The sequence below is a fragment of the Lynx canadensis genome, chromosome X (genome assembly GCF_007474595.2).
Source record: "Lynx canadensis isolate LIC74 chromosome X, mLynCan4.pri.v2, whole genome shotgun sequence".
Lineage (NCBI taxonomy): Eukaryota > Metazoa > Chordata > Mammalia > Carnivora > Felidae > Lynx > Lynx canadensis.
Genome location: NC_044321.2, coordinates 91,813,958 through 91,832,933, shown reverse-complemented (window position 1 = coordinate 91,832,933; position 18,976 = coordinate 91,813,958). Strand labels below are relative to the sequence as shown.

Below are 18,976 nucleotides of genomic sequence, written 5' to 3'. Positions count from 1 at the left end.
CCAGATGACCATCAACCCATCTCTGTGAAGGTGTTAGTGCATAAAAACTTGAAGCAATGAGCCTCATAGATATCATGAACAACTGTCTTCTTTTGAAATCTCAGACCCATGGAGCTCCATGGGGAATGGGAAACTACTCGCTGGTTTACGTTATCACGTTCTAATGGCATAGATTGTGGTTAAACACACAGATTTAGAATCGAATGTAGATCCGAATCCTCTGCTTCTTTTTACCTGCATAGCCATTGGCAATGAAATATTTTGAGCTTTAATTTCTTCATCTGTAAAACATGGGTAATGTTACCTTTTGGTAGATTTGTTTGAAGGTTAAATGATGTAATCATATACACTGTTGGGCACAGTTCCAAGTATATTTATAGTAAGTGCTATTTCACAGGTAACTAAAAGTATGAGAAAATACATAGGAAAGAGTGAGATTTTGCATTCATACAGACCTGGATTTGAAATCTGGTTTTGATCACAAACTGCCTCACCATGGGCAGTTTACTTCATCTCTGTAAGGATTACTCATCCGTCAAAATGGGATATTAACAGTATCTTATGGGATTTTGTGTCGTATGAGGTAATGCATGTAGTTTATTTTTTTTGAAGTTTTTAAATTTTTTTTAATCTTTATTTATTTTTGAGAGAGAGAGGGAAAGAGAGAGCAAGGGAGAGGCAGAGAAAGAGGGAGACAAGGAATCCGAACCGGGCTCCGGGCTCTGAGCAGTTAGCACACAGCCCAAAGTGGGGCTCCAACTCACGAGCCGTGAGATCATGACCTGAGCCGAAGTCAGACGCTTAACCAACTGAGCCACCCAGGCACCCCAATGGATGTGGTTTCTAGCACAGTGCCTGGGATATAGAAAGTACTACCTTATTAGTATCATTTTTGTTTCTATGACTATTTATGCTTCTAGTATGATTATAATTTTTTAAAATATTTTTTAATGTTTATTTATTTTTGAGAGAGAGAGACGAGAGAGAGAGAGAGAGAGAGAGAGCAAGCGGGGGAGGGGCAGAGAAAGAAGGAGACACAGAATCTGTAGCAGGCTCCAGGCTCTGAGCTGTTAGCACAGAGCCCAATGCGGGGCTCGAACTCGCAAGCCGTGAGATCATGACCTAGCCGAAGTCAGACACCTAACTGACTGAGCCACCCAAGCACCCCTATAATTTGTGCTTCTTTAGGAACTTCAAGATGACAAGGAATTTAAGGTACCAGAGAATAGTTGTATGACACTGGAGTTATGTAGGTCCAATGGCAGTTAAATGGGACAAGGGCTCTAATATAGTGGGCCACTGTCCTTGAAATAATTCCTTGTAAAATGAACGCTGTTCAGGTAGACTGGTCATGAAAATCACTGCATTGCAGCCATTTCAGGATCTTCAAAGTTATAGCAAAGAGCTTCTTCTTCTTTTTTTTTTTAATTTTTTTTTAATGTTTATTTATTTTTGAGACAGAGAGAGACAAAGCATGAATGGGGGAGGGTCAGAAAGAGAGGGAGACACAGAATCCGAAGCAGGCTCCAGGCTCTGAGCTGTCAGCACAGAGCCCAACTGGGGGCTCGAACCCACGGACCGTGAGATCATGGCCCGAGCCGAAGTCGGACGCCCAACCGACTGAGCCACCCAGGCGCCCCGCAAAGAGCTTCTTCAGTATAAGTCCCGAGGTAAGGGTAATTGAGCCAATTTCTTGGTGGATAATTGATTCTAAAGCAATGAGTTAGAATAAATTACGAAGCAAAACTCAAACTTTTCATTTTGTCAATTAGAACACTATGAACTTAAACACAACTTAAAAATAAAGTGTTCTCATCGAATCTGCTCTCTTATGGAAATAGCAAGTGTGAATTTCCTCATCAGCTCTATTCTTGGTGGCCTCAACTGCAATACTCACTGACTTTGACAAGTTACGTTACTGCGTCTGAGTCAGCTGTACCCTTTTGGTGAGTGAATTGTTTCACCTCAATCTCTGGATGATTTCGTTGTCAGAGTCTCTCTTTAGACCCTGGAGATTAACCGTTCAACCCTCAGAACAAAGGCCACACTGGTGAAGAAAGTGGAAATTCAACACCAGAACAATTTGATCACAACATAAACTTCCTTCTGTGAGAAAGTGTGGACTTCTCCTCTGCATGATTTTCCTGCAATACGAATCTGATTCTACGGTTCTCCTGCTTGAACCTGTCAATGAGCTGCGATTGCTGTCATGATAAAGGTGAATCCCGGTGCAGGGGATACAAGGCCCTTATCACTTGCCTCTCATTCGTTCTTCAGTGTGTTGCTTATCTCTGAGTGCACACTCTCCCTCACCGCCCTTCTCCCTTGTTCCTCCTCCTCCCCCAAGTGCCTGTTCTCTCTTTCAGCCACGCTCAACCATGGCTAGTCCCTTAGCCCCGGCCCCATCTCTCGTACCTCTAGTCCTTACAATCTATTACCATCTCTGCCTGGAATACACTTCAATTACTCCTGCTTTGGCTTGCCCGGCTGACCGCTATTTGTTCGTTGCGGGTCTAAATGTGATTTCCCCCAGAAAGCCTTATGTAAAAGGAGGCTGTGTTCCCTTTACGTATATTCTTATTGTCAGTGTTTTGCAAACTTTTCAAATCCATATGTACTTTAGGTGAACAATCATGTCATATTCTCTTTGTGACTTAAAATATGAAACATTGTTAGGGATCCTTTCTTTCTAAATAAAAAAGTATACTTTAACATTTAATATACTTTAAAAATATGCCTTTAGGGGCGCCCGGGTGGCTCGGTCCGTTAAGCGTCCGACTTCAGCTCAGGCCATGATCTCATGGTTCATGAGTTCGAGCCCTGCGTTGGGCTCTGTGCTGACAGCGGGGAACCTGGAACCTGCTGCGGATTCTGTGTCTCCCTCTCTTTCTCTACCTCTCCCCCACTCACACTCTGTGTGTGTCTCTCTTTCAAAAATAAACATTAAATAAATGTATAAAAATATACCTTCCTGATCCCCTTCAACACCCTGCCAATCTGGTTAAAAATCACTTCTATAGGTAGTAAAATCTTCCTTAAAGAGGGTGTGAAGGAGAATGTCAAGAAATCAATTTGCGGTTATGTTTGCAACGTTATCCTTCCCCAGGGATTTGGAGACACTGAATGCAGAACAGAAGAATGGTCCAGACTTGTGAGCCGCTGTGATACCTGAGTTGTAGTCCTGAATCTGCAACTAAGTAGTTTTGTTGACTCGAGCATTTTGCAAAGTTTTCTGGGTCTTTCTGTCCTTGTCTTCAAAATGGAAAGAGTTAACTAGGTTAGTATCTCTTGTAGTATATTTGAGATGCACTCTTATTTTGCTAGGTGTTACTCAAAAGTTTAGTTGCTGTTAGATATATTTGAGACATAGTTAAGCAACGTTAAATAGGTATTTTTCAGTCAAGATCCTGTAACATGCTAATGCCTTCTAGAGTCCTCTAGAAGGGACTTTTGACTGAAGTTTTTATTTTGTGTTTGATTTTTACATACATTACCCATGAAATCCTCCTGATTCAGAATCTTTTGTAGAACTCGTATTCTGTGTAATGCAGCTGGAAAAATGATCTCTTGTGGCCTTTCCTGTTCTGGACATATTTTGATCCTTTAATGAAACTGACATCCATGTCTGACTCATTGATAATATGAATACTGACACATCCTATCGAGCAGCTGGTGTATAATTTTCATGGTTCAATTTTCTTCTGCTTTTTCAAATGACTCAACATTTCTGGAATGCAAAATATAGAAGAGGGTGACTAGCTTCAACTAGTTGCTTTTCTATATACAAGAGGCTTTGGGGCATTCTGTGTTTGTCTTTAGTTATGCAATCTCAGGGATCATGATGAGAAACATTCTGGAGAAAATATCTTGGGAAACCACCTACGAAATATGGAAACTTTGACGATGCACACAAGCTCTTATTGCCTAAGAAACACCGTGTGTTCCCTTTTCTAGACTAGCTAGGACAGAACAAAATGGAACAGACTTTCCTCTGAAACAGGGAGCTTCTTGTCACCAGAAGTGTAGTGTTTGAAGGATTACAGCTGAGTTAGTTCATGAAATGCCAGCAGCGTGAAAGAAGAACTTCTCGCATCGGAGGCGGAATCAGACCAGATGACCCTTGGGAGGATCTCTTCCAGATCTAAGACTGGTCTGCAGTGGCACAGTCCTCTTGGTCAGAATTGTGGTTGCACCCTTAAAAATCTCTTTTCTGATGGTTAGCCTCCAGAGACCCAATTTAGAAGTGAACAAACAGTATTCAGGAAAGGTGTCCCGTGGGTTTTTTTCTTTCAGTTATTAATAGGGCTTTATTCTTCCCTTAATCGTTCCCTTTGAAAGCCTAGAAATTCAGAGCCTGAAGGAATGGATGGTCAAGACTGGATAGTGGAAAACATGACTTGGATGAGGAGGATGGTGTTATAGATAGATGTGTGAGTATCACTTCACGGATCTGACAGAGACAAGAAACAAAAACAAAAACAAAAAACCCTGGGCAATGGTTAGGGAAGGAAAACTACTGGTGTGCCAAATCGAGGGAAAAATAAAATATCTTTCCTGAAACTCTCTCCTCTCTTGTGTCCTAGAGATACAAGTAACACATACCAAGGTAAGGGGGAAGATAAAGTTAATAGGATATAGTCCCTGTCCTCAAGTAGTTATCTGCTCGGTGGAGTAGACAATAAAATAAGCAGTTATGATCCTATGTAAAATTAGACCATAGAATTTTGGAAGTAAGGACTAGGTGCTATGGGAACGCTTCCCTTAAGAAATTACTTAATTTCTTTTCTTTCTTTCTTTTTTTTTAATGTGTATTTATCTTTGAGAGACAGAGAGAGGCAGAGCACAAGTGGGGGAGGGACAGGGAGAGAGGGAGACACAGAATCTGAAACAGGCTCCATGCTCTGAGCTGTCAGCCCAGAGCTGTATGCGGGACTCGAACCCACGGACTGTGAGATCACGACCTGAGCCGAAGCCGGACGCTTAACCGACTGAGCCACCCAGGCGCCCCAAGAAATTACTTCTTATTTCTTAAATTAAGAAATTACTTAATTACTTAATTTCTTAATTTAAGAAATTATTTCCTATTCTAAGGTCCTATAAATATTTTTTAATATTCCCTTTTAGAAGGGTTAATGTTTTCTCTTTCACATTTAAGGCTTTAATCCATCTTAAATTAAACGTGTATAATGTATAAATGTAATAAAGGCCCTCCATTTCATTTTTTCTAACTGGGTAGCCAATTTATCTTATTGAGCCATCTTTCCCTTCCCCACTGATTTACATTGAGCCGTGACAAGTATTATTTCCATAGGTGAATAAGTGTTTCTGAGCTCCCTATTTTGTTCCATTGATTGTTGTCTACTTCCGGGTCAAAACCACACCGTCTTTATTTCGATAGTATTGTAATCAGTCTTGAGATCTGCTAGGGCAAATTTTCATATCTTATCTCCCAGCCCCCTCCTCCTCTCCTTCCTCCTTTTTTCTCCTCCTCCTCCTTCTCCTCCTTCACTTCCTCTTTGCTGCTCTTTAGGAGTATCTTAGCTATTCTTGTCTCTTTTCTGTTACATACAAATTTTAGAATCAGTGTGCCAAGTTCCTTGAAAAATTCTCTTGGGATTTTTAGTAGAATATCATTGAATCTATATATGAATTTTGGCAGAACTAATATACGTATAACGTCAAGACTTATATCCACAGATGTATTTCTTCATTTACTTGGATCTTCTTGATTATTTTTCAAAAACTTGTCTAGATAGATAGATAGATCTTTCACAACTTTATTAACTTTATTCCTATGTGCCTTAATATTTTGCTGTTGAAAGGAGTTATAAAATGTAAATTTTCTGTTTGCTACTGGTATATAAAATTGATTTTTGTATGTTGATTTTTACATTCACGGACTTTGCTAAATGATTGTTATTTCTATTAAGGTGTAGATTCTTTGCATTTTCTCTATAAATAATCATATCTTCTATGAATGTACTTGTTAAGGTAAAAGTTGATCTTCTGACAAATACAGCCGTAAATCTCAGTGTCTTAACTCAAGAGTAGTTTGTTGTTTACATAGAGTTCAACGTGCATTTTGGGGTCTTGGTCTTTCATTTGGTGACTCAAGGACACAAACATCTTTCCTGTTGATGCTTTACGTAATGGTTACCAGCACTATTATTTTTCCTTTCTTAACCTTTATGTTTCTTTCTCTTGCCTTTATGCTCCAACTAGTTAACTACAGCACACAGTTAAATAGAAACAATAAAAATGTCTATCATTGTTTTCTTCTTGATTTTAAAGGAAGTGCATCTAACCTTGAACTATTAAGAATTATACTTACTATATTTTTTCACTTGCTACCCTTTAACAGGTTAGCAAAATTCCATATTATTCCTCATTGGTAAGATCTAATTTTTTTTTTATTTTGAGTTTTATTAAAAAATTATCTACTGAGATTGCTATGTATATTTGCTTTTTAATGTGTTAAAAAGTTGAATTACACTTATGGCTTTGGTAATGTTAAACAAGCCTTCTCTTCTTGGGATCAACCTAACATTAATAAAGTATTATTATTTTTACATGCTACTGGTTTCTGTTTGTTTTTTTTAAGGATCTTTGCGTCTATGATTTATGGGTAAGACTTGTCTATAAATTCCCTTATTCATACTGTTATTTTCAAATAAAAAATAAAGGAAAACTGTGTGGTTTACCTTCTGGTCTCTGGAAGGTTTTAGATAATATTTGAATAATTGGTTCCTTGAAAAGGTGATATAAGACACCTGTAAATCATCTAACTAGAGTTTACTTGTGAGAAGAATTTAAACTACTATTGTAAGTCTTTAGAAATTATGAATTTTTCAGTCTTTCTGTATCATCATTAGTCAGTTTTAGTAGGTTATATTTTTCTAGGTAATAGACCATTCAATCTACAATGTCAAGATTTTGGCATAAAGTTGTTCACACTCCTCTTTTATGTTTTACGTCACTGCTGTTTGTATAGATATGCACATCTTCGATTATTTTATTTATTTTATTTTATTTTTTCATCTTCAATTATTTTAAAACAATTTTTAAATATCTCAAACCCTTGGGGTGCCTGGGCGGCTCAGTCGGTTAAGCGGCCGACTTCGGCTCAGGTCATGATCTCGCGGTCCGTGAGTTTGAGCCCCGCATCGGGCTCTGTGCTGACAGCTTGGAGCCTGGAGCCTGTTTCGGATTCTGTGTCTCCCTCTCTCTGACCCTCCCCTGTTCGTGCTCTGTCTCTCTCTGTCTCAAAAATAAATAAACATTAAAAAAAATTAAAAAAAAAAAGAATATCTCAAACCCTTAAGTTGTATTAAGATACATATTTTTTTAGGATTTACGCACACCCATTCAAAGTGTACAATTCAATGTTTCTTAGTATATTTACACAGTGTGTAACCATCATATAATCTAATTTTAGAACATTTTCATCACTCCAAAAATAACCTTGTACTTATTAGCAGTCACTCCCCATTCTCTCTTCAACTTTTCTCTCAGCCCCAGGCAACCATTAATCTATGTTCTGTCTCTGTAGGTGTACCTATCACAGACATTTCATATAAATGGAATCATCTAATAAGTGGCCTTCTGTATCTGGCTTCCTTCACTTTGTATAATGTTTTCAAGGTTCATTTGTGTCACGGCATGAATCAGTATTTCACTCCTTCATGTTGGCAAGGTTTGGCAAGGATTGGCAAGGTTGGCAAGGATTCCATTGTATGAATATACCAGATTTTGTTTATTCATTCATCAGTAAATGGACATTTGCATTGTTTCCACTGTTTCTTTAGTGTGAATAATGATGCTATGAACATTTATCAACGTTTTCATTTAAAAGTTTTTTAATGTTTATTTATTTTTGAGGGAGAGACAGAGCAAGCACGGGAGGAGCTGTGAGAGAGGGAGACACAGACTCCAAAGCAGGCTCCAGGCTCTGAGCTGTCAGCACAGAGCCCCATGCGGGTCTCGAACCCACGAACCGGGAGATCATGACCTGAGCTGAAGTCACACGCTCAACCCGCTGAGCCACCCAGGCACCTCCGTCCTTTTGATTCGAGCCATCCTAGTGGTTGTGGAGAGCTATTTCATTGTAGTTTTGATTTGTTTTTCCCTAACAGCTAATGATTTTGAACATCTCTTCCAGTGCTTGCTGGCCATTTGTGTTATCTTCTTTAGAGAAATGTCTATTTGAGTCTTTTGCTCATTTTAAAACTGAGATATTTATCATTTTATGATGGAGTTGTGAGTGCTCTTTACATATTCCAGTATACACACAGGAGAATTAAAAATAGGTGTTCAAACAAAAACTTACAAGGTGCATGATTTGTAAATTTTGGCCCATGATATGGGGTGTCTTTTCACTTTCTTGATAGTCTTTTGAAATGCAATTTTTATGTTGATGAAGTCAAAGCATCAATCACTTACCACTTGTAATTTCGGTGTCATGTCTAAGGTCATGAAGATTCACTCCAGTGTTTTCTATTGCGATTTTTATAATTTTAGCTCTTACATTTAGATCCATGATTGATTCTGAGTTAATTTTTATACATGCTGGTTGAACTTCATCCTTTAAAAATTTTTTTTTAACATTTATTTGTTTTTTGAGAGACAGAAAGAGAACGTGAGCGAGGGAGAGGCAGAGAGAGAGGGAGACCTAGCATCCAAAGCAGGCTCCAGGCTCTGAGCTGCCGGCACAGGGCCCTATGCGGGGCTTGAACTCACGAACCATGAGATCATGACCTGAGCCCAAGTCAGATGCTTAACCGCTTGAGCCACCCAGGCGCCACTGAACTTCATCCTTTTGTATGTTGACATCCATTTGTTCCGGCATCATTTGTTGACAAGAGTATCCTTTCCCCCATTGAATTATTTTGACTCCTATGTTGAAATTCAGTTGACCTGAAATGTAAGGTTTATTTCTGTACTCCCAGTTCTGTTCCATGGATCTGTATGTCTATCCCTATGTCAGGACCACATTATTTGGATTTGTGCAGGTTTATAGCAAATTTCAAAATCAGGAAGTGTGAGTCCTCCTACTTTCTTTTTAAAGTTTGCCAATTCTTGCTTTTGCCAGCTCAGATATGCTGTTGAGCCCCTTTAAATAATTTGTCATTTAAGTTATTGTACTTTTCAACCCCTAAATTTCTTTCGATGCTTTTTTTTTAATAATCCCTATCTCATTATCGATAGTCTTTATTTGGTGAGACAATAGTCTCATACTTTTTTCTTTAGTTTTTCATTTTTTTTAATGTTTATTTACCTTTGAGAGAGATAGAGAGACACAGTGCAAGCAGGGGAGGGGCAGAGAGAGAGGGAGACACAGAATCCAAAGCAGGCTCCAGGCTCTGAGCCATCAGCCCAGAGCCTGACGCGGGGCTCGAACCCACGAACCGCGAGATCATGATCTGAGCCGAAGCCGGACTCTTAACTGACGGAGCCACCCAGGCGCCCCTCTTTAGTTTTTAAAACATGGTTTTCCTTAGTTCTTTGGTCACACTTAAAATAGCTGAGTCAAAGTTTTTGTCTGGTAAGTTCAATGTTTAGCTTCCTCAGGGATAGTGTCTATGATTTCTTTTCTTCCTATGTATGTGCTATACTTTCCTGTTTCTTGATATGTCTCATAATTTTTTTCAAAATTTGACATTTTAATTAATATAATTCATCGACTCTGGAAATCATATTCTTGCCGCTGCCTAGTGTTTGTTTTTGTCGTTACTTTATGTTATTGCTGATGGTTTCCCAGATATTTTACTGAATTAATTCTGTCAAGCCTTTGTTTTTTTGTTGCGCTTAGCCACCGGAAGGTCGGTGTGCTTAGCTAACTTGAAAGCTGATGAATCAATAGAAATTTCCTCAAACACCTAGAACCAAGCAGTCTCCTAATATTTGCTGAAGAGTTTGTGCGTGTGTGTGTGTGCGCGCGTGTGTGTGCGCGCGCGCGCGTGTGTGTGTGTTGGGGTATATCTCCAACGCTCAGCCTGGTAATTGACACCTCAGCCTGAGCCTTTACTTCTTGCTTGTGCAGAGCTTCCAGGTCAACCAGACAGAAGTTTAGGTCTCTGGATATGTGCATAGTCAGTCCTACACATGCTTGTGACATTCCGGGTTCCCATGGTTGTGTCCGCTTTTCTTTTTTTTTTTTTTTTTTCAACGTTTATTTATTTTTGGGACAGAGAGAGACAGAGCATGAACGGGGGAGGGGCAGAGAGAGAGGGAGACACAGAATCGGAAACAGGCTCCAGGCTTCGAGCCATCAGCCCAGAGCCCGACGCGGGGCTCGAACTCACGGACCGCGAGATCGTGACCTGGCTGAAGTCGGACGCTTAACCGACTGCGCCACCCAGGCGCCCCTGTGTCCGCTTTTCAAATCCCCTATGGTTACCTCATTCCCCAGCTTTTCATATTCAGGTTTTTGGTTAGACTATCATTTGCCCCACCTCTTAACCAACCTCTTCAGGAAGCTTCAAACAACTACCTCCAAATGATTTCAGCAAAATTCCCCCGGGGGAAAAGGTTTTTTTTTTTTTTTGCATTAGGTAAGCTCTGAGTCAAGTCAAATGAAAATTGCCTGATATTGTGGTGTTCTGGGGAACTACCAGTTGTGTAAAGCGATAACACATCTGTGAGAATGAGGTCATGAGGAACCTCCAATCCTGTTCTGCCCCTGTCTCGGCCGGAAAGCTGCAGATTTCCACCGATGATAGCTAGCTGTTAGTTTCCAAGGGTCTCACAGAGGTTGAGAGGGGGGACTGGAACAGTGCCGGTCAACACACCCTAAAACTCATCGTTCTTATCAGGATTTCTTGAATAAATTCTCCCTGGATTGCTGCAAGCCTTTAGTTAATTTGCAGAGTTCTAAAAATATTGACTCTGACCATCTGTTGCCAGTTTTCTAACTGCTTTCACAGAGGAGAGAATTTTTTGTTAGGTCATCCCGCCTTTTTTTTTTTTTTTTTTTTTTTTGGCAACTATTTCCTCCCACATTGTGTCTCTGTCTTTTTCATGTTTAATTATGTCTTTGATGAACAGGTATGATTACCCTTTTTCTCTTTCAAGACCCATTTTTATTCACTCAAAGGGAATACTTCATTGCCGATTAAATCGCATGTGATATCAGAATTTTATTATTTAGTTTTATGGTCTTTAGTACTTTTTGTTTGCTTAAAAATAAACTTGAAACAGAAACTGGTTTTCACTGTTGGTGGGGATGCAAACTGGTGCAGCCACTGTGGAAAACAGTATGGAAGTTTCTCAAAAAGTTAAAACTAGAACTACCCTATGAACCAGTAATCACACACTGGGTATTTACCCCCAAAATACAAAAACACTAATTTGGAGGAACACATGTACCCCTATGCTTATTGCAGCATTGTTTACAATAGGCAAATTATGGAAGCAGCCTGTGTCCATCGATAGATGAATGGATAAAGAAGATATGGTATAATATTTATATATAGCATGCATATTATGATATATATCGGCATAATATATGTATATACCATGTATATTATAATATATATAGGGATTACCATGCACATTATGGTATTTATATATGCATATATATATATATACACACATGGTATATTATATATATATATATATATATATAGGAATATTATTCAGCCATAAAAAAGAATGAAATCTTGCCATCTGCAACAATGTGGATGAAACCAGAGAGTATAATGATAAGTAAAATAAGTCAATTGGAGAAAGACAAATACCATATGATTTCATTCATATGTGGAATCTGAGAAACAAAACAAATAAGCAAAGAAAGAGAGAGAGAGAGAGAGAGCGAAACCAAGATTCTTAACTATAGACAACAAACTCATGGTTACCAGAGGGGAGGTGGGTAGGGGGATGGGCGAAATAGGTGAAGAGTCACTTATCGTGATGAGCACTGAATAATATCTAGACTTGTTGAATTACTATATTGTACACTTGAAACTTACATAACACCGTATGTTCACTGTACTGGAATTACAATGAAAAAACTTAATACAAAATAAAAATAAATAAAAATAAACCAGCTTTATCTTCTTTAGCAATTTTTGTTTAAAAATAAACCTCATTGAAGTTTAATTCACATAAAATAAAATGCATCCATTTACAATGTACATTTAGATAAGGCTTGAAAATATTTCCACCCATGTAAATACCATCACAATTATAGTATGGAATATTTTCATTATCCCAAGAATTTCCCTCATGACCATTTGTACTCAAACTCCTTTCTCCACCACTTGCCCTTGGCATCCACTCATTTTTTCCTGTCCCTCTAGTTTTACAAGTTGTTGAACAAGTTGTCTTCTAAGTCTGATCACTTTCACTTAGCTGAATGGTTTTGAGATTCATCCATGTAGTTGCATGCATAAGTAGTTTGTCCCTTTTTATTTTTAAGTACTCTTCCATTGGATGTATAATACTGGATGTACAATATTTTCTGTATCCATTCATTGATTAATAGACATTTGTTTCCTGCATCAGGCTATTAGGGATAAAGTTGCAATGAACGTAAATTCATACGCAATTATTTGTGTGAAGGTAGGTTTTCTTTTCTCCTAAATAATTATCTGGGAGTAGATTTTTAGATCACATGGTAAATGTATGTTTAACTTTATGAAAACATGCAGTCTTTTTTCCAAAGTGTTTGTAACATTTAACATTCCCACCAGCAATATATGAATTCCAGTGAATCTGCATAAACACCCACGCTTGTAATTGTTAGCCTTTATCATTTTTCGTATTCTGATGTTTGTGTAATGGTAAGTCATTTTTTTTTTATTCTGTACTTCCATTATTAGTAATGAGGTTGAGGAGTTTTTAATATTTTTTTCGTCTATAATTGTTTTGTAAAAAGCTTCTTGAAGTCTCTGCCTAATATTATAATGGGTTGTCTGTCGTTTCTTCTTGATTTTTTGAATTCTTTATACCTTATGGATATGAATTGTTTCCAAGTTATGTGCTGCAAATTATCTTTTACCGCACTGTGACTTGCTTTTTTAGTCAGTTGTGATGTCAATGAATGGATGTCCTTAATTTTAATGTGGTTTATCAATCACTTCCTTTTTGGGTAATCTTTAAGTGTCCTTGTTTAAAAAAAACCTTTACTTTGGTGTTTATTTGTTTTTGAGAGACAGAGAGACAGAGTGAGAGCAGGGGAGGGGCAAAGAGAGAGGGAGACAGAATCTGAAGCTGGCTCTAGGCTCTGAGTTGTCAGCAGAGAGCCCGACATGGGGCTCGAACCCACAAACCATGAAATCATGACCTGAGCTGAAGTCTGACGCTTAACCGACTGAGTCACCCAGGCGCCCCTTTAAGTGTCTTTTTTTTTTTTTTCAACGTTTATTTATTTTTGGGACAGAGAGAGACAGAGCATGAACGGGGGAGGGGCAGAAAGAGAGGGAGACACAGAATCAGAAACAGGCTCCAGGCTCTGAGCCATCAGCCCAGAGCCTGACGTGGGGCTCGAACTCCCGGACCGCGAGATCGTGACCTGGCTGAAGTCGGACGCTTAACCGACTGCGCCACCCAGGCGCCCCTTTAGTGTCCTTTTTAAGAAAGCTTTTCTTACCCAAACGTGACCAAGATATTTTCAATGTTAGCCCCTCTATAAACTTTATTTTTTTAATGTTTATATTTACATCTGCAGTCTACCCAGAATTGATTTGAGTGTCTAATGAAGCCAATTTTCTCTCTTTCTCATGTGGATATTCAATTGATCTAATGTCATTTGTTGAAAAACACAGTATTTTCCTCACTTTTCAGTAGTATCGTTGTTATAATCAAGTGTTTGAATTATCGTGAATCTATTTTGGACTCTTCTGTTCTGCTGGTCTAATTTGCTACCCTTGTGCAATAACACATTATCTTAATTACTGCAGTTTTGGGGCACCTGGGTGGCTCAGTCGGTTAAGTGTCCGACTTCGGCTCAGGTCATGATCTTGCGGTCCGTGAGTTCGAGCCCCGTGTCGGGCTCTGTGCAGACAGCTCAGAGCCTGGAGCCCGCTTTAGATTCTGTGTCTCCCTCTCTGCTCCTTCCCCACTCACACTCTGTCTCTCTTTCTCTCTTTCTCTCTCAAAAATAAATAAACATTAAAAAATATTTAAAACATTGATTTTTTTGGTATACATCTGTGATATAAGACCTCAAATTCAGCCCAAATATCATGTGCTGCCTTGACTTCTGGTAAAACTGGAAAGGTCTCTAACGGACTAACTGCCAAGTTCTCCTCCCCATTCTGCCTCTGCAGGTAAGTTCCTCTAGCTAAAATATCCTCCTCATCAAGGGGACCAGGTGTAGTTTCTGCTTATCCTGAAGGAATGAGCTTCAGTCCTCTGACAGCTCACAGAATTATTCAAACAAGCCAAATACATTCTCCCCCGGACACCAAGGTCACCCCATCCTCTTAATGCTACAAAGCCTCCCACAGATCTTGGTCGTTCACTCTGTTCCTGCGTGGTATGTAGTCCCTCCTCCCTTGGGATGTGAGTATATATGACTAATAAACTCTACTGATCTCTTCTGTGCACTGTCTTCATGTGTTGCCGGCCCCATAAGCCTAGAGCAGGAATCCCTCCTCATCAACACGGTGAATAGGAGATGATTAAAACACCTGCATTTCTGTTAAACTCACTTGTACTTTACTTGAATATTCTTTGAATTTTCCGAAAACATAATCATACATTTGAAAGTAACGTCGGTTTTTATTTCTCCCTTTTAAGTTCTTGTACTTGTTATTTATTTTTTCCTGCTTTATTGAACTGGCTAGGACTTCCAGTACAATGTTGAGTATAAGTAGAGATTGTGGACTTTTTTGGTCTTTCCCAAACTGAGAAGGAAAGTTTCTACATTTCATTCCTGCATTTTTCATTTATGGTAGTTCTTTTGCTTTGTTTTGTTTTGTAGACACCATTTATCAGAATAAGAATGTTTTCTTCTATTCTAGTTTTCTAAGAGCTTTCACTATAAATGTTAAGTGAATCTTCTTAGGTACTTTTTCTGCATCTATTGAGATGTTTTTTGTTTTTTTTTTTCTCCTTTGCTCTTTTAATATAGTGGATTCCATTGATTGATTTCTCATGTTCAAGCAATCTTGTATTCCTGGATCAAACTTAACTTGGTTATTTATTCATTTTTCTAATTTAGAATTTTTGTTACTGTGTCAATGAGTGAGTTAAACTTTCTCATTATGAAATACAACTTTTTATATCTAACGATGACTTTTATCTTAAAACCTACTTTTTGTGATATTAATTTATTTAATGGCAGCTTTTTTTTGATTAATGTTTGCCTGCTATATCTTATTCCAGCTTTTTACTTTTACCTTTACATTTATTTATTATTTTTAAATTTTTTTTAATGTTTATTTTTGAGAGGGGGAGAGAGACAGAACGTGACTGGGGGAGGGGCAGAGAGAGAGGGAGACACAGAATCGGAAGCAGGCTCCAGGCTCCGAGCTGTCAGCGCAGAGCCCGACGTGGGGCTTGAACTCACAGACTGTGAGATTGTGACCTGAGCTGAAGTCAGACGCTTAACCGACGGAGCCACCCAGGAACCCCTTATCTTTATATTTAAAGTGGGTTTTCAAAAAGCAACATGTAGTTGTTGGAAATAATTATATTTTAATTGTAGCATTTGGTCCATTTTTGTGAGATGTATTTACCAATATATTTTAGCTTAAGTTTAATACCTTGCTGTTTGCTTTCTCTTTGTGCCACTATTTTACGTCCTCCTTTCTCTTTTGCTGTCTTCTGTATTAATTATTTTTATTGTACGTCTTTACATTAACTTTTTACTTAAAAATATGTTTTTAGTCCTCCACATTCTCCTCTTTAATATCTTTAATTTTATATTTTGCACTATGTACAATAAAGAAAATTTGTAACAAACAAAAAGAACTTTAGCCAAATTCCCTTTCCTCCTCCAGCTTTATTGGATAGTTTAAAATTACGTTTCTATTTTCTAGGATATCAGTTGCTTTTTCCATATGACTTTTAAAAACTGATTACAGCAAAGGAAACAGTTGTTTAAGTGATATAGTACATAAAAATAACATCTTGGTTTCTGTGAAAATGCATTTTTCTGCCATTCTTGAATGACTCCAAATTATGCTAGCTCTGAGAGTAGATGCGTTCTAAACCTTGGCCATCATGGGGTGCCTGGGTGGTTCAGTCGGTTAAGCATCTGACTTCGACGCAGGTCATGATCTCAGGGTTCATGGGTTCGAGCCCCGCATCGGGCTCTGTGCTGACAGCTCAGAGCTTGGAGCCTGCTTCGGATCCTGTCTCTCTCTCTCTCTCTCTCTCTCTCTGCCCCTCCCCAGCTCACACTCTGTCTCTCTTTCTCTCTCAAAAATAAACATTAAAAAAAAAGGAATCTAAACCTTTGCCATCACCTTATGTATATCCAGCATCAACACTGTGATGAAGTTATTACTGTTTAGGAGTTCACCTCAATTTTTCTCGCACAGCCATTAACACACATTTGTCTTTTTCCTTGTTGTTCATTTCCCTTCGACTGTATGTTCTATGTAGGGCTTGATACAGACAGTGCTTGATGTTATTTAATAGCTACTGAGGTCACACAATCCAAGGCCATTATTATGCTAAAATTTAAGTTGTTTATGGAAACTTAAAGATACTTCCAGAATTGGTTTTACTTCCTACATGGGAACATATCCAAGAGACCCAGGGCAGACTTACTGGTCTGATTCAGCTCCTCCTATTCACCAACCCCTATTCACCAGTGTTCACTTTGTTCTTCAACAAAGCATGATACGTGACATCTCTACCAAACTAGACATGAACTTTATGATTATCATTGTTTTTTTTTTTAGTTACATGCAGAAAATCTATTTTTTTCCCACTCCTTTCCTCCTTTTACACAGCAAGGAAAGGTCACTGACCTGGGAGTATCCTCTATCTGCCAATCTTTGGCCAGGGAAGAGGTCTCAGAGAAAATAATACAGCCATTAATCAGAACAAGGAGGGGCAACAAAAGAAAAGAATTAAGCCAGGGCTTCAATTGCGCATTTCTCTACAAGATGCCTTGACTCACCACGGCAGTAATCATTGACTTCACTTGCCTTGCGGCGATTGACAGTTACGTGACCGTGACCGGTTTCACCAAAGGTGTAGTATTTCACTTCGGTGCAGTCTTTCTGACTGTGTTCAAATTCTCCACAAGAATGGCACTTCTCATCTGCATGGTCACAGTCATGAGCCAGATGGGCTGGTTTGTCACAGTTGTAGCAGCACTGTTCTCACTCTCTCTTGGGCTCTCTGCCGTCCTTGGCCATGTGGGCACCTCTGCTTCAGTTAGCAGGCAACCTCCTGAGGATCCCAATCCTTGGCAAGATGACCAGACTCACCACAGTCATAACAGATGTCTGGAAGAGATGAGAAACCAAACGGGAAACCTCTAACTGAGGTAAAACCACCTCTACCATGGGTTTTCATTCCACAACCATGGCCTCCAATAGTTAGGGCCCCCCGCCCCCGGCCCAATGGCCAGATCTTCCACACTTTGAGTAGTTTTTGCTTCTCAAGGCTGCAGTTAGATCTTTGGCCCATCTGAGTGGGCCTTCGCTGGAAGCGACTCGGACGCAGGCCCAGGGAAAGTGGTTCACAAGGTAGTGGCTGTTTATTTTTAGGGTCCTTGCGCGTCTGCGCCTATACTTAAATATTCTTGTAATGTTCATGGTAGCTACCATAAATATCTTCATGTGTATTCCGGATATCAAAGTACTATAAATTAGTACTTTTCCCTCTTCCTGGAAAATTTAATGACCATAGAAATTTTATTTATTTATTAAAAAAAAATTTTTTTTTTAACATTTATTTATTTTTGAGACAGAGAGAGACAGAGCATGAGCAGGGGAGGGTCAGAGAGAGAGGGAGAGACAGAATCCGAAGCAAGCTCCAGGCTCTGGGCTGTCAGCACAGAGCCCGATGCGGGGCTCAAACTCACGGACCGCGAGGTCATGACCTGAGCCGAAGTTGGACGCCCAACTGACTGAGCCACCCAGGCGCCCCGAGACCATAGAAATTTTAAACTTCATTTGCTTTCTTTTTATTTTATATATTACCTTTGTCTCTGCATTTTTAAACCACTCAATACATTATTATTAAGAATAAGCAGTACTGGGGCACCTGGGTGGCTCAGTCGGTTAAGCATCTGACTTTGGCTCAGGTCATGATCTCCCAGTTGGTGAGTTCAAGCCCCGCGTCGGATTCTGTTCTGACAGTGTGGAGCCTGCATGGGATTCTCTCTCCCTCTCTCTGCTTCTACCCCACTCATGCTCTCTGTCTCAAAAAAAATAAACTTAAGAAAATAACAATCAGTACTAGTTTTTGTGAAGTCACATATTTACCGTTTTGTTGGTCTTTGTTTTTTCCTCTATCTTCAAATCTGTTCTCATTTTCTTTCTCCTTGAATATCATCCTTTAGTAATTTTTCAACTGTGTGACTGCTGTTGGCAAATTTTCTCAGGTTTGTTTGTTTGTTGTTTTTTTTTTTTTTTTTTGGTCTAAAAATGTTTTTCCTGGGGCACCTGAGTGGCTCAGTAGGTTAAGCGTCTGACTCTTAATTTTAGCTCAGGTCATGATCTCAGTGTTTGTGACATTGAGCCCTAGGTTGGACTCCACACTGACAGTGGGGAGCCTGCTTGGGATTCTCTCTCTTCTCTGCCCCTCCTCCTGCTTGTACTTACTCTCTCTCTTCTCTCTCAAGATGAATAGATCAACTTTTTTTTTAAAAAATGTCTTTCCTTTTCAATTGGTATTTTTGTTATATAGAGAGCTATAGTCTGGTCATTTCTTTCTTTTAGTAACTTAAAATTATGCCAGTGTTTTCTGGCTTCCATTTTTCATTTAAGAAATCAATTTTCATATAGCAATACAGGCTTACCCCAAGAAGCAAGAAAAATCTCAAGCAAGTAACCTAATCTTTCACCTGTTT

General features: G+C 39.0%; 1 pseudogene; it reads right to left on the bottom strand.

Moving 5' to 3' along the window:
* Nucleotides 1–16,957: 16,957 nt before the first annotated feature.
* LOC115506861 lies at nucleotides 16,958–17,717 on the bottom strand (annotated as a pseudogene).
* Between the last annotated feature and the right edge of the window lie 1,259 nt (nucleotides 17,718–18,976).